Source organism: Parambassis ranga, chromosome 3, assembly GCF_900634625.1.
Source record: "Parambassis ranga chromosome 3, fParRan2.1, whole genome shotgun sequence".
NCBI classification, from domain to species: domain Eukaryota; kingdom Metazoa; phylum Chordata; class Actinopteri; family Ambassidae; genus Parambassis; species Parambassis ranga.
In genome coordinates this window covers 23,559,222-23,570,991 of record NC_041024.1, presented here as the reverse complement: position 1 = coordinate 23,570,991, position 11,770 = coordinate 23,559,222, and positions in this window count along the sequence as shown.

Here is an 11,770-nt window from a genome sequence, read left to right as displayed (position 1 = left end):
ACCGAGCCTCACACACAGGATTAAAGCGAGCACACACTTCAATATCCAGCCCATGAAAGGAGAGGGAGGGGATATATGTTACGCACAGACACCGACAGAGAAAACACAACGCTGTTTGCTGTGCTTTCTGATGAAGACATTTTGTAAATAGTGTAATGTTTGCTCACCCTTTCATAAAAGCTGTAGGTGCATTGTGCTTGCCATGCATCTTTTTTTTTTCTTTCTTCAAACATTGTAGGTGCACTGCCGCTTAAACAAACCTCTTGTCTAACTCATCTGTTTGTCATTCAGTGGCGATTTTGTTTTTTTATTTATTTTCCCTTCTTGGCTCGGTACACCTGGGCCTGGAAGCTCCTCTCTCTCTCTCCTGTTTTAGTGTGTCTAAAGCTGTCAAGGCAAATTTGCATAGAAAAGCCGTTTGCATATCAAACAGCTGGGACGCAGAGCTCACATCATCTTTCATTGATTTACAGGGAGATGCATGTTGCGCTGACACGCAGGAGTGCATGTCCCCTTTACCTCCATCTGCCCTTTGTGGGTATATCTTAAACGATCACCGGCGGCTGTGTCAAGAGTGTATGTTTCCGCTTGTGTTTGTGGGAATATTCTGTTCAGAAAGCGTGTGTGTGTGTGTGAATTGCTACCTCTCACACACACATTTTTGGTCAGCCCTGTTCTTGTCAGGGTGCAGTGTGGCTGCTAATAAGGGTATTCGTCACGCCAGCAGCTCTCCATGACAGCGCTCTTCGACCGACCGACTCACAATTGTCCCTCAAATATGAACTTATCATTTAATTACACTTGGGGAGGGATGTGATTGCCTTGTCAAGATGCACGTTGAGTTAAGAGGAAAGAGAGAGAGACAGATCTTGCCCGACAACGACCTCACCGTCCTGACACAGCCTGTCACAGGATCATCTCTGCTTCAAGTCTTCTTGTAGTCCCTTAATAGTGCAGTTTCGAACTCATCGCCCTTTTAGCAGCTTCTTCTGTAGCCTTCAGAATGTGAGGAAGCACAGAGCAGTTCCCCTTCTACCTCTCTGCAATTTTCACACTGCCATTTGTTTTCATTTATGAATGCAATTCTCTATGAATTCAGAGCTGTGTGGTTTGGTGGCGCTGCTGTTTTGCATGTTGAAACCCCATTGGTTCCCTTTGCCCCAAATTAGTCCAGTGTCTGAGGTAATGAAATCACTCACAACATTAGGAAGTAACTTGGCATTCCTTTTTATTTCCTGCGTAACAATTCTCATGGGAGAAACGAGCTATTGCCAATGAAAGTTCCACCCTGGCACAAGCTCAGCCCTCACAAATGAAGACATATGTCACCAAGAGAGACCGGAGAAAACGGCCCTGAGAACTTTTTATTTTTTAATCCGACACACATACCTCTCAGTTAACAAAAAAGCCTCATAAATTCAACCTTTCCAGTGAGACACAAATGAAATTTGGAGCCTGAAGTTTTGGCTGTTTCTCTCCTAGATGATTGGAATGAATATGGGGTAGTTAAAGTTTAATATCCTATTATGTGTGTCTGTTTAACTTGCCTGGTTGCCTGGACTGTGTCTCGCTTTCTAATTTTAAAACATTTTTTTTCAATATCCAATATTTTCCAACACGTATGACTGTAACAGCTCAAATATGCTTTTTTAAAACATTTTTCCCCTTTGACATGTTGTGCCTCCAGGCTAAGATTTGTTTTGTTTCGGATGGTGTGCCTCTGATGATGTCACACAAAAGTATAAGATGTGTATGGCGACTCAACTGACATAAAGCATGAAAGTGTGTTTAAATTCTAGTGCAAAGAATGTTTCATGACAGACATCATACATTGTAATGTGTCGCTCAGAACAACCACAAGAATTAGAGCAGCTCAGATTTCGATTTGTCACAAAAAGATTGGAGAAATCCAACATTTCACAGTAATTACACACCACTGCTGTATCATCATATGTCAAAGCTTGTCACTACATGAATACTGTAAGTGTTTACACTATTTAAGATGATAAAGTGTTGTAAATCTTTGTTTGAGTTGGTGTGTGGCCTAGAGAAAACCCTTATCGCACTTGAAAGCTGAAAAAAACAGAGGGCAAAGAGGGAGGGTAGATGTGGAATTAGCCTTGAATAAACATGTCTTGTTTTTCTTTAAAGTCACCGTGACATCTTTCTATGACTGTTTCTGCCAAAGAAGACTGTATGGTTTACAGTTGGTGTCAAATCTGCTGACATGCCCAGACCACCACAGTTGGGATGTCTCTTGGATCGTTGGTTAATCGTTAAATTTCCTTTTGGCTCTTCTTGTTTTAAAGGTGATCACAAAGTTAATGTCTAAGATAAAATAAGATCAGATAAAACTATTAATCCCAAAGGAAATTCTTGTGCCAGGGGTATCAAGTTACATCTAGGTCTAGGTCTCTGTCTAGGATCTACCTCTGGGAATGCATTTGAAAAAGTTTGTTACACTCAGGTTAAAATTTGGTCCATGTTTGGATCCATACCAGAGACAAAGCATGAACAGGTCCGGTAAAAAGCAACTTTTGATCAAAGAAGTGATGTCGGTCTTTCTACACGGGAACCACTTGAATGATGTGAACACTATGGCTGCCTGACTCCATCAAGGCAAACCTTGGCCTGTCATCTTTCTGTGGTCTTTTCAGACCATATGTCTGAGTGGTGTGGGCGAAGTTGGTGGACTATTAGACTATAGATTTCAAACTACAAACCGTACTTTTTTCATGGTAGTTCTAGACTTTATAGCTTACTGCCTGTCTACTTATACAGGCAAAAGATTGTGCAAAAGAGTCTGCAGATCTGCTTTGTATCTATAGTCTTTTCCAAACAGGGACAGCTGGTATGCAAATACTTTTGGATACCAATTATTTAAGAGGTTTGCGCCACACATGGACATAGGGGTGATGGATACAGAAAACTATCACAAAACTACTTTACACCTTTCAATGTTATCATATGACAGCAAAAGAATAAATTGAAAGCTCAGTAGTAATACTAAAGTGATAACAGAGAGTATAACAAATACATTATGTTAGTTTAGCAGTAAAGGTGTAATCAGATTACACAAATGGACTGCACACTATCCACGTGTCTACAGTGTGCACATCTTATTAATCTGATTAAATTGAAATGTACGCTGCACTTTTTGTATCATTCTGACATCATTATTGTATCAGATCAGCCTCACTCATCACCAGACACACCTGCAGCACTTGTGATGTGATCATATGGAAGGCAGGTAGCACACCTATCATTAGCCAGCTTGTAGTCCTGCCTTATTTCATTAATTAATTGAGTCTCTCGCTCTTTCTTTTTTTTTTATCTTAGTGATTTTCCCTTTCCCCACCATGACTGTGATAAACCTGGTAATATGCTGAATGCACCGTACACGCATTCCACATCGCCATCACATTCTGATGTGACAAGCGTGGAGGAGTAATTGATTACATTAATAGCTAATTGCTGGCTCATAATTGGATCTGACTCAATTAAAAAACCTCTGGGTGATAGTAATGAAACAGGGCGCTGCGGCTGAGCGGGTGGCGGCGTGACCACGCTTGCTGCTGTGCCACAGGCAGAAAGAAAGGAAGAGAGAGAGAGAGAGAGAGAGAGTGGGGGAGAGCAAGCTCTTGATACACCTGCAATGCTAAATCATAAGTGCCTCAGAGGCCGGCCTGGGAATGCTTTGTGCTGTTTTTGCAATTCCTCAATGCGGATTTATATCTTTTGCTTTGGGAAAGGTTGTAATATTTCACCGGGCGTGCGGCAGGGGGAGTGCACACGTGAGGATTTGGAGTTGGAGGGCGGGGGGGGGGTTTGCAGGGAAGGTTGGGGGTTGTGGAAATACGGTATCAGCATATATTGTAATTTCATTTTGATAAGGCCATGCTTATAGCCTGGTGTGGCTCATCTTGAGCAGAGTGAAGCGAGCGTTATTTTACATATTCCCCCAGCTCAGGGACACTGAAGTGCCATCATTAGCAAGGCTGCGCTAAAAGGGGTGGGGGGTGGTGGGGATAGGATCTGCAAATTAGGACAGGTGCTCAGCTAGCATCCCTAACACAACATGCTGGAACGCCACGATAACACAAACCTGGCTTCAAGTCAGTTTATTTCCTGAAATGCAGATTTGATTTGTGCTGATATTTGTCTCTGTACGCGTGTTTAGTTGAGTCTGTATGCAAATAGGTACACATTAATATTCCTGCACAAGTGTGTATCTTGCGTCTTAATCTTTGTCTGTGTATTTCTGCATTTTTGTATCTGCCGTTCAGTCTGCATGCCTGTGCATGCTCGTGTGTGTGTGTGTGTTGCATTCCCCACCTCCGCCGCCCTGTCAAAATTTCCTTTCAGAGCCGTCTGATCGGGTCGGGCCTCATCAGCCTGTCACAGAGGCCGGCGTTTCATTAGGGCTGCCGCTCTCCGTCCGTCCGCCCCGCCGAGCACAAGAGCTCAAACACATGCGCAAATTAAATCGACATCCAAACTCACTCCCATACACAAAGCAATTTAAATGATATTCATTAGAGCGATGACAAGTCCTGATGAGCCTTTCAGTACTGCAGAGAGACAGGAGGAGAGAGACTGAGAGACAGAGTGAAAGGATGGAGGACTCTCTTTTTTTTTTTTCTCCTCCATCAGCTTTTTGCCAACTCTGTTTCATGGGCATTCAGGCGAAGCGCCCATCAACGCACCTCGCCTTAAATAAAAGAAGAGAAAAAATACCACATAAAAGAACACAGATGATATAAAGAGCTTCCTTGTTCGTCTCAGACATACTCACCTGTCCAGTTCACTTCACTCCTGTGGAGCCTCTCATTTCATTCTGCAGCGTCTTTATGTGTTTGTTGTGCTGAGGCAGAAAGCCAGAGCTTTATACTGAAGATGTAAATATTTAAAAGCCAGATGGATGCTGTACAGGGTGTGAGGTTGGACTGTTATGTTGTCTATGAGTCCACAACATGCCTTACTACCCTTACAATATATGTAGCTGCATCATATCTTAGCCAATATGCCCCCACTCATAAACAACAAATGTTGCGTTTGGGAAAGTCCTGAATTAACTCAAATCCAGATTACTACCCAGGTGGTTAGGCACCAAAGCTTTTTGGTTATTTATATCAAAGGACAAGTGGTTAAGTATGGGCTTCAGCCATAGGTTTCTAAAGAATGGTCAAGGGCCATTGCAACGTTGGCCACAGCCTTAAAACCATCTTTCCAAAATGTTTTTGTAAACATGTATATTTCTGCTAGCAAGTCCCTGGAAGCCATGGGGGGAACTGCAGTTTTTAACACTTTCACACTGATTTCATTTCATAGCACTTGAGGCTGACCCAGCTTGACAAGAATTACGAGAAATAGTCACATCATTTCATCTAAATCATCCATTTTTTCATGACATGGGCACCTTTTTTCCATGGAACATCCATTTTTTCTGCCTGATATATAGTTGTGAAACCACATCTCAGGTGAAAGGAGAGATGGTGGATGGGTATAATTCTGTAGCAGACTCTGACAAGGAAGTCCTGGGTCCCTACCTACAGTTGCCTTATCTGTGTGAAGTACTTACTGACAGTGACTATCGACGTCAAAACACAACTACTGAAGGTATTAAAAAGCAGTTTACAACCATACTGGCTGTCCCGGGAAGGATTTCTTTCCGTTGGCACATTCAATGTCACGACTCGTTCACAGAAAGTGTACAATCGTAATTAAAATGCATTAGTTAGAAATTTGTATTTTATGTCAAAAAAGGACAACACATGTTAGCATCAACATTTAGAAACTATTTTTTCATTTTATGAAGTGAGTACAGTTTGCCATGCAGTAAAGGAAGGTGTAAAAAAAAAAAAAGTACAGTTTTAGATGTCATTTTATTAGGCACCAATATTTGTTTTCGCTTTTGTGAAACAAAGTCATCGACACATTCCAGGATAGGTTTTAGGATAGGCTTCAGCCCCTCTTTGACCCTGTAGTACAGCACCAAGTAGGTTAAGAAAATGAATGGAAATGCACTGGAATTGGTGCTATAGGGTTTGCATGAACTACAGTAGCTGCAGTCTTCTGACATTTACTTGGCAGCATAGTAGTATTATAATTACAGTCAAAAGAGTTTAACAATTAAGACCCAACACTTGTGAGATGACCAAAATATTAGGGCTACTAGGTAAAACTTGTTCAATCAGTTAAGTGTTAATACATTTTTAAAGAAAATACAGAATATTTGCAGCCTCACAGCTGAATCACATATGTTATATATACCATATATTGTTACAGCCGCACCGAGTCAACACTCAAACTGATCTTGATGTGTAAAAATATCACAACCGTTCTCTCCCCCCTTTATTACTTTCTCTGCCTTTTCAGGCATGAGCCAATTAAATCAGGTCTCTCCTCACAGCCCCTAATTAACCCCTTCAGGACTGAAATTATGCTTAACACTGGTGATTGAGGCAAAGCCTAAAATTACCCACCTTGCTCTGTCATATTGACATTTCTCACATAAAGAACGTGTGTGTGTGTGTGTGAGACACCACGCAGACGCTTTTCTTTTTTGTGTTTGTGTCTGATACCTCTTGATTACCGCAAGGCCTTTTGTTTAAATCTACATACCCTCCGTCTCTCATTAGCATGTGCACAGAGAGCTTGCCCTCTTTGTGTTTGTCTCTTACATGCTTGGGTAGAATGCTATACATTGTGTGGCATATGTAATATGTTTCTGCTACCATCAGAGGCCTGCAGGCCCCACTGAGGGCCAAATGGCTTTTGTTCCTGCAGAGGCCAGCCGAACACACACATCGGCTCTGATGTTGTAATCAATTTGTGCGGCCAGACGTGGTCTGGACATGTGTGTTAATTAACGTTCTTGTGGGAGGAAATAATTTAACCGCGATAATGAGCTTGAAGAGAAGCAGTGAGAGGGGTGTGTGATCTGTGGAATATCAGGCAAACAGAAGAGGGAGCATCCTAACCCTCTACCGAGAAGTAAAGGAAAAGTGATTTTTGATGGAAAATCATGCTGTGATTTTGTAAGTATATAAATATACGTTCCATACTGACACACACACTTCCTGACTGATACATTTCCAAAATTGGAAATTAGATTTTGAAATTAGAGCAAATTTAATTAGCTCCAATCTGCTGATACCATAAAGGGACACTCTAAGCATGAAGCAGAGCTCTGTTGTATCTATTAAAGGAAGCACAGCTCATCCTTTTGAATGGGGTCACACATTTGACCTCATAATCCAAGTCAGCGCTGTAGGCTCCGGGGGTGTATGCACATGCACAGGGACACTACATGTAACTCTTGATAGTGATGACCAGGGTTACTGTGTTTTTTTATTAATATTACCAGGATGAGCTTGTTTTACATGTGGCCACTATCAAATATGTCAGCCTCCCTATATGTTTCCAGACTTTGAAGTTTTTTATTCCTGTAACCAGAAGGTCAACAAAACGGTGCCACCTCTGTGCCTTTCACATGGACTAGGACGGCACATTAGATGTAACGAGTAACAAGTGATAGTGGACCACAAGTCTTAGCTCTAACCAGAATATGTCATTATAAATTGACAACCAGGCCCATACAGATCCATAGGAATTTCCCGTTGAGATATCCTAACCATAAGTGACTTAAATAACCTTAAATATGTCATTTTGTAAGCTTAGACCCTTGTGCGGCCTTCCAACATTTTACTGTCGGTGGTTTTCCGCTAAAGAGTGACAATTTATGATTGACAGACCATCCATCCATCCATTTTTTAATTGTTTTGTTTTCCTGTACTACAAGGTCTCTAGGGAGTGGAATCTATCCCAGCTGTCAATGGGGTGAGAGGTGGGGTACATCCTGGACAGGTCGCCAGTCAATCGCAGGGCTAACATACAGACAAACAACCAGTCACTCTAAAAACAATGGTCAATTTAGAGTTCCCAATAAACCTAACATGCACGTCTCCTGTATGTGGGAGAAGGTCATAGTATGGTAGACACCATAGAAACATGCAAAAAAAATATTCCAGTCAAATGTTGCTTTGAGGCAAGAAATAAATCAGATGCTGTTAATATGTCTTTGTTTTAGTTTAAAAGTGTCATTTTATAATTTGTAAAAAAAGTACAAGCTTGATCACCCCATCTCTGGAATCACAACCTGACACTGTGATTCCATAATGCATTGCCATGCGAAACATACAAATGAGCGACCCTGCAGACACTCAACCATGATTCTCTGCACACAGGAAAATGCATCACATGACCACACTGCTGATATAACTCAGATAAACCACCCATTATATCACCCTTATTCAGATTATATGAGCAAGATGGCCAAAGTTCAAGGTACCATGTTGTGATTCAGTGTATTGTATGTTTACAATAGAATCTAAATACACCCTAGGAGATGATGGCTTTTATTTTGAAGTGAATCAGATATCGAGTTGTCTTTTACTTTGAAATGAAATCTGTTCAATTTTTACTCAAAACATCGACTTGTTTATGCAAATGTTTGCATTCGCTGTGTATATAAAATATTAAAGTGTCCACTGTGATCAGGTAAAGGGTGCTATGATTGGAGTCTGACACACTCAATAAAAAGCTAATGCAGTTTCACTGCTTTTAACCCCACACCTGTAAATACAAACAAAGACACATGCATAATACAGTACGTTCAAGTCATCTCAACCACACACTCTCATTGACATACACATTCAACACGCATCCTCTCTTGTGTGAGTGTATGTGTGTCAGAGTGTGCGACTGGGATTCTATTTGTGTCAGTGAAGTGGCTGAGCTGTGTTTGTAGCGTTTAGAGGAAATTACCCCGCAAGTGATGCCTCGGCCACAGCAGATAGCAGGTCGACTCTCCAGGCTGCATGGCATATTGATTTCTTGTTGTGAGGAGTGCTGTTCAAGCCCCATTTAAGATTTCCATCCAGCCTGCAGCCCCGAGTACGGCAGTCAGCCGTAAATTAGGGAAATTGCACATTCATCACTTGCGTTATTTTAAGATACTTGGGAAACATGCGGGCCCCGAGGTGATCTAGTGTTGCAGGTAATGAACATACACAATAAATGACTGAGTCACTGTTGTATTATTAAATAGACTGACAATGTTTTGAGGGTATCCTTACGTGAAAGTTTGGTATGCCAGATAGATAGATCTATGGATTTTGGCATCAATTAATGTATGGTAAATTAATCTAGAACCATATAATAATATAACATAGTTTTTTTCTTTTTTGTGTACATCAAATCCACATGTCCTATAATTCAGAGCAGCTGATTTGACTCCAGACTCAGAGTTAAGAGCGTGCATCAATAAAGGCCAATACTATGCATCACCATGGCAACGGTGGCTGAAAAAAAACAGAGGTCTGCCTATTATTCCTTTGAAAATGTAGCCATACATGTATATAAATGAATAAAGTAATTCAGGAGAAACCGTTAAAATAGTACTTTTATAATTTAACAATTTTTAGGCAAAAAACAAAAAAACAGACTTGGAAGAGACTAAAAATTAAATAAAATATAAAGATATAATTAAATCAATTAAGACCTCAACATTTGACATTAAACAAAGTAAATATGATATTATTCAATGTGGAGCAGCTGTGTCTCTAACATGATCTCTTATCTATTATGTTTCATTAATTATAAGCTAGAGCTGGGTGTAAGGTTAAAGAAAAATATTATCAAATATTGGATTAATATGAAACTAGCAGATAAAACAAACCCTACAATAAACAGGTGGTTTAATGCTACCAGAAAACAAACACCAACTCTCCAACTTATTGAAGAAAACCTGCTTCCAAACAGGATATATTCACTGGCTAAGTTACCATGGTAACAAGTACAGGTTAGCTTGGTTTCAGAGATAAATGACTGAATGACTGGACTGACGGATTTGATTTGCTTCTTTTTTTTTAAACTTTAAATCCAAAGTTTCCCTTATTCCAGGCAGAGTTTTAACTCCTTTTGTGATACAGGCCCCAGGTGCAACCACTCATTCTTTTTACCCACCGTTTCACTAATGTAAACATTTACACCCTGCATGTTTCACACAATGTGAGGATCTCCTTGGACAGGACTCCAGGAATCCTGCAGTAGCTCCTTCTTCTTCTCTGCTGTAGCTGCAAATGTCCTCCTGTTCAAAATATATTAAACACACATACCCACACATGAAAACACTTCACAGACACATTCATTGCAGGAAGACTGTGTGTGTGTAATGTATAAGTGAATCGCAGACAATTTAAATAGATAAGTGTCTGTCTTCCTCCTATGTGCACTAGAGAGAAAATTCAGGGCAGAATATGAAATTTAACCCTTGTAAGGATTCTTTAAATATTTCATTAAAAAAAGCAAATAAATGTCACGATTCTACCTCCCAGCTGCTTCTGATGTATGACTTTGATGTGCAACTTCCCAGTCTCTTGGCACATTTCCCATAGTCTTTTTTTTTAAGGAATCTCGCCCAAGAACCTACTAAGACAGAATTTACATATGTCATTCCTGTGATCTGAGACATCAGTGGCTGTACAAATGAATAACCCCTTTCCAAATCAAGACATTAGCAAATCAAGGCCCTGCTAATGTTACCACAAGAGTTACCCTGGTGAATTAACGACTAAGAGGCTAAGACGGAGACTCAGAGTGATTTTTTTTTTTTTTTTGGTCTCACACCGCATTTCTTTGATGTTTTTCACATCTGAATGAGTACACTTTGGTTTGTAACTGTGGTAGTTGTGCCGTGTTTGGTGGATTTTGATGCTGCAGGTGAGGCGCATTTGTTGGAAATGTTCAAATTTCTGCAACTCAAGAAGCCAAGTAAGAGAAATCAGCAGTGGCAAATTAAGTCCATATTGTACTAATTATTAGTACAGCTGATGTAGCAGCCTAACAGCTGGAATTTACTGGATTTTTTTTTTTTGGACAAACTTTGCTTAGATGATCCGAAATTATTTGTCTAAGATGGTAGCTTCACATAGACTGTGTCCTTATTTTTTCACTCTTAGACTGACAGTCATTAAATTGTCCTGCATATCTATTAATTCTATGTTCCATTACATTTCCAAGACTGTTAGTGCTGCTATGTGGGACAACCACGTCTGTATTGTGGTGTAGTGTTGTGTTCTATTTACTTGTGTTTCTTGGTTTGCTTTACATCCTGTCCTTACAAATGTTCCCTCCTCTGTGATTAGTGCTGCGCCCTTATCTTCTCACCTGTATCTTGTTACCCTCACCTTGTCTATTTTTTAGTCCATGGACTTCCAGTGTGTTTGTTGGTTTGTCTGGTTTTCAAACCTGTGCTAGCTGCTGTTTGCTGTCTGTAGTTTAGCCTTTTGCCATGTTGCTCCCTTCTGTCCTACAAGGGTTGGATCCCAGGCTTGCAGTAACTTGCAATGTTGTGTTATTTTGATAAAAAACACACACTTTTTAAGGTTGTTCTTTATCTTCATAGCTGTTTTATAAACATTAAAAACAAAAACACAAGTACTTTAAGGAAAAATTTAATTTTATATTTTATGTATATACTTTATTTTTTAGCCCAAATACCCAAAAAACACTTGGTGAGTTTCTAATTAGTTATAACAACACTTTTTGCTCTTTACTTTTTACTACACTATCTCTGTGTATGTAGCTGTACCTTCTGCCTATGCAGTGTGATTATAGTATAAAGTATGCACAGTAGAATAATGCGATATGAATATTTATGCAATGCATGTTCATTTTTCTTCTCTGTAATCATCTGCAAATTTGA